The sequence below is a fragment of the Rhinolophus sinicus genome, linkage group LG05, assembly GCF_036562045.2.
Source record: "Rhinolophus sinicus isolate RSC01 linkage group LG05, ASM3656204v1, whole genome shotgun sequence".
NCBI classification, from domain to species: Eukaryota; Metazoa; Chordata; class Mammalia; order Chiroptera; family Rhinolophidae; genus Rhinolophus; species Rhinolophus sinicus.
In genome coordinates, this window is record NC_133755.1 from 77,607,775 (window position 1) to 77,613,062 (window position 5,288).

A 5,288-nucleotide genomic window follows, 5' to 3' on the forward strand; every position below is an offset into this window, starting at 1 on the left:
ACTCAAACCAGTGCTTCTCAAACTTTAATATGCAAAGGGATCACTTGGAGACCCTGTTGAAATGCGGTTTCTAGTTCAGTAGGTCGGGGATGCAGCTGACATTCTGCATTTCTAACACACTCTCAGGTATCACCAGCTCTTTGGGTCCGAGGTCCACGCTGACCAGCTGACCAAGGGTCTGATAAATTGCTTCCCGATAGAGGGCGCATCTGTCTCAGGTAAAATTATTTCTGTTTAACTCCTGTAAATTACCTAGCCAGTCCAATTCTCGGTGAAAGTAAAGACAGAACAGAAGGAGAAATTGATCCGTGAATTTTGAGATCTTTAGCCAAATATACTTCCCGATGGAAGTATATAGTTCGGCTGTTTCGGCCGAAGTGTCATTTCTGCTTATTCACTGACGAAGATGAATTTATTTCCCAGTTTGGAAGGTTCCGCTTTTCTTCTTGCTAAACCTGCAGTCTGATCATGATCAACGCGGCTCAGAAAACAAAAACAACCACAAACAAAAAACTGACACGAATTGTCTGAGGGCCTGTGTTTGTCTTTTGTTCAATCTTTGCCTCCTTATCTTTTCTTTCCTGATTTATTAATCATACTGCAAAATGGAACCAAAGGTCCGTGTGGTGACGTGCTCGTCACGGTTTCGGAACCTCGAGCTGGTCAGCGCGCAGTCCGTCTTCTCGTTCCATCTCCTCCTTTTGCTCCCGCAGCCGCGGTTGGTGTTGCTCAGCCCGGGGAGCAGAGACCGGTAGCAAATCATGGTGAGAATTTCACTTTCTTGTGAGCAAGGAAAAGAGTGAAAAACTGAAGACTAAAGCTGGAGGTGCCGGGGATTGAACCCGGGGCCTCGTGCATGCTAAGCACGCGCTCTACCACTGAGCTACACCCCCTGGCAGCGCGCCGCGCCAGGAAATGTATTCAAGACAGAATACAGCCATTTGGTACAAGTTGGTACCAAGCCAAAATCCGCTCTACGTAATTCTGCCGTTTCCGAAATTTTACATACACGTCCTATGTCCCGTCTTGCTGAAAGAAGAGTACACTGCATCCTAGACCTGAAGCGCGGGTTGGCAGTCCTGGCGTGTGTCTGCTCCTGCCAGGCTGGACTCACTTCCCCCGCCTCTACAAGAGCCCGGGGAGAAACGTCTTCTCTCCAGTCTTCACTCTCTCCTCCCCTCTTTCCCGGATGCTTTAAAGAGCTGCAAAAAGTCACAAAGCATAATGCGGGGGATACAAAACGAGAGACCATATTAGTTCCAGAGGCGGAGGAAAAACGGAAGGACAAACTCAGAGCGGTTGGTGTCTGCGGCAGAGGAGAGAAGACGCGTGCGCGACGAACGCCCCCCGGCGGGCCCACCACTCAGCCCTGCGAAGCTCGTTAACCCTTCGTCAGCCTTCCGTGCAGCTGGACTGGTTCAACCACCCTCCCAAAAGTAGAGAGGGAGCTCTTTCTCTGTCTGCACCCAGCGCAGCCACGGCTCATGGTCCCAATAAGCGTCCGGAGCGCGTAGCAGCTCCGAAGCACTGGACGTGGATAAACTGACCGATGTGTGTGCTCCTTGTCCATCCACCGGTCCCCACGAGCTGAGAGAATGTCTCCCTCTGACCATCTTCCTAAGAAACAGACTGAATGTGCCCTAACAGGAGATGACGTACAGAAGGTCTGCAAGCAGCGGTTCATTGAGATTGTTGGCAACGTCCGAACAGACGTAACCTCCCCCGGTGGTTTGATGGATGGATGTCATCAGCATCCACAAGACAGGAGAGAACTTCCGTCTGACCTGCGACACCAAGGGTCGCTTTGCGTGTTACACCCAAGGAGGCCAAGTTCGAGTGGTGCAGTGAGAAAGATCTTTGTGGGCACAAAAGGAATCCTGCATCTTGTGACCCATCCTTACCCTGGTGCCCTCATCAAGGTGAACGACACCATTCATATCGATTTGGAAACCGGCAAAATTACTGGTTTCATCAAGCGTGACACTGGTAACCTGTGCATGGTGACCGGAGGTGCCAACCTGGGAAGAAGTAGTGTGATCACCAACAGAGAGCGACACCCTGGTTCTTTTGATGTGGTTCATGTGAAGAGGCCAATGGCAACAGCTTTGCCACCCAGCTCTCCAACATTTTTGTTATTGGCAAACACAACAAGCCATGGACTTCTCTTCCCCGTGGAAAGGGTGTCTGCCTCACCATTGCGGAAGAGAGAGATGAGACGAGACTGGCGGCCAAACAGAGCAGTGGGTGAAATGATCTCCAGGTGACATGATTAGCAGAGTCTTTGTACTTAATTGAAGATAATATAGCAAAAAGAAAAAAGTAGAAGAGCGAAAAGAGGATCAATTATATGGCGATGGAAGGAGAACTGACTAGGTGGTGAACACACAATGCAATATGTAGATGATGTATTACAGAATTGTACATTTTACTAACCTATCTAATTTTACTAACCAATGTTACACCAATGAACTTAATAATCGTTTAAAAAGTAGAACTAATAAGCAAAGCATCTGGATATTTGAAAAGTCAAAATAGACAAACCTCTAGCCAACCTAACCAAAAAGGAAAAAAAGTGCAAATATACAAAGAACTGACTAGAGGAAATAACCATCAAAACAGATCTTTTTAAAAATCATAAGAAACATCGTAACATAACTCAGCAAATGATTTAAAAACTTAGATGAAGTGAATTTTGTAGATAAATACAGCATACCCAAATTAATCCTCGTAGAGACAGAAAGTTCAAACAAATCATAACTTTAGGGGGGGGGGGAAATGGTTGAATTGGCATGCCCCCGAAAAAGGGCACCAGACTCAAATATGTTCACAAGGAAATTCTACCAAACTGTTAAATATGAGAAAATCATGATGTTACCTAAATTATTCAAAGCGCAGAAATAGAAAAAAAAAAAAACTTCCAATTAATTTTGTAGTGAATATAATACTCACCACAAACTTTTTCAGTTTGCACCAAAAATGAAAACTACAGGCCAATTTCATAAATGAAATATAAGAAACTTAATGCCCAAATATTAAACAAAATTATTAGCAAACAGAACCCAACAGCATATTAAAAATACTAATATTGGATGTCCAAGTTGGGTTTATTCCAGAAATACAAAAATCACTCATTATTAAGGAAGACAGTGAAAAAGATTCTCTCCTTGACCAAACTGTATTCAGGGTCCCCTGAACTCTTTTTTAACTAGCCCTTTACTTTTGGATTTCTGTTTTCATCTCTGTGTTGTCCAGTTATAACAAAAGTCCTGCTAAGTTGGTTTAGCTAGAGGGTGTATCTGTCTTAGGTAAAATTATTTCTGTTTAACTCATGTAAGTTATCTAGCTAGTCCAATTCTTGGGTAAGAGTAAAGACAGAACAGAATCCCCCATCCTCCATATCTGATCACCCTTGATATGTAATTGGGTTCCTCATCATCTTCCATCCATCAGGCGATGTTTGATTACCTTGGCCTGCCTTCAGTCAGGATTCTGTTGGATTGGTTTGTCCAAAATCCTACCTTACCCCTGATGTTTCCTCTTAGTCGTGTTCTATCCATGGACCCCCACCCTGCTACTCAGCTATAGGTCTCACTTACCCATGCTGTATTTGGAGTTGATCCTGGTTCTATACTGAAGTCTCTTTTCCCTTATTGCAATATTCCTGAATGAAATCTGTTTTGACCATTTTAGCTACTGTCCAGCTCTGGTTTATCTTTAACAACAGTAATGTAATTCATCGTAGAGATAAAAAGAAAAAGCATACATGATATCTCCATAAATGGAGAAAAGGATTTGACAAAAGTCAACAAATATTTAATATTGTAGTGGGTGTACAATATACTCCAAAAATTCATGTCCCTTTGCAATCTAAAAATTGACCTTATTTAGAAATAGGATCTTTGTGGATAGAATTAGTTAAGATGAGGTCACATTGGATTAGGGTGAGCTCTAAATCCAATGACTAATGTCCTTATAAAAAGAGACAGAGACACACAGAGGGAAGAAGGCCATGTGATGACGGAGGCAGAGACTGAAGCGTGCAACTATAAGCCAAGGATTGCTGGGAGCCACCAAAACTAAAATGAGACAAAACAGGATTCTTCACTAGAGACTTCAGAGGGAGCATGGTCCGGCTGCCACCTTGATTTTGGACTTCCAGCCTAGAAAACTGTAAGAGAATATATTCCTATTATTTTAAGCCACCCAGTTTGTGGTAATTGTTATAGCAGCCTTAAGAAACTAATACAAATACGCTTAAAGCACTCAATAGACAAGAATTGATAGACACTTCTCAATTTTATATATATATGTGTGTGTGTGTGTGTGTGTGTGTGTGTGTGTGTATTCCAAGAGTATATTTATAAATATACTCTTTTGAATGTATATATATATATATATATATATATATATATATATATATATATTCAAAAGCAAGCATTTCATTCATTGGGAAACACTAGAGGCTTTGCTACTAAAGGCAGGAACAAATTAAGGATGCCAGCTATTACCACTGCTATTTATTGTCAGGTTGGAGACAGTTGTAAAAGCAATTACAAGACAGGTAAAGGCATAAGAATTGAAAGAATCAAGGAAAACTATATTATGGTTCAGAGTTATGATTATATACCTGAAAAATCTCCCAAAATGAAAAAAAGTTACTACAAAAAAAAGGGGGAAAGGAAGGAAAATTTAGAAAGAAAGAGACAAAAATTCCTGGTTATAAACTTAACTAGAAATTTCCAAGACCTATGTGAAGAAAACTATAATACAATCCTGGAAGTCACAAATATATATTAAACGTTTTTAAAACATGCCATATTGCAGTAGAAAAAGACTCAACTTTATATAAATGACACTTTCTCTTAAGACAATTTATAAATTGAATGCGATCCCAATTAAAATTAAAAAGTAACATCTTTTTTCTTTCTGGAACTGAGCAATTTTTATAAAGAAGAACAAGCAATTAATAATATCCAGGAAATCCCTAAAATATAAGAGCAAAAGCCAGGAGGGGGGCAGCAAACATTAAAGCATACGATAGAACCTCTATAATTGCAGTAGTTTGTTATTAGCACAGAGAATAGAAGTCCTATAATAAACCCAGATGCAAAGAAAAATAGTTTATAATAAAGGCAGTACCTCATATCAACAAGGAAAAGATGACCTTCTCAATTCGTAATGTGGAAATAATTGGATAATCACATGGGAAATAATAAAATTGAATCCATTCTTCACCCTGCACACCAGGATAAATTCCAAATGTATTAAAATTTTAAGTGTTAAAAAAA

The 5,288-nt window shown here is 40.8% G+C and overlaps 1 non-coding gene and 1 pseudogene across 1 annotated transcript; one reads left to right on the plus strand and one right to left on the minus strand.

Annotated features, from left to right (window-relative positions):
- Nucleotides 1-821: 821 nt before the first annotated feature.
- TRNAA-AGC (transfer RNA alanine (anticodon AGC)) lies at nt 822-893 on the minus strand. Its single transcript has one exon. It is a non-coding gene; the product is annotated as a tRNA-Ala (tRNA).
- Nucleotides 894-1,016: 123 nt separating this feature from the next.
- Nucleotides 1,017-2,688, plus strand: LOC109438959 (small ribosomal subunit protein eS4, X isoform; annotated as a pseudogene).
- The last annotated feature ends 2,600 nt before the right edge of the window (nt 2,689-5,288 follow it).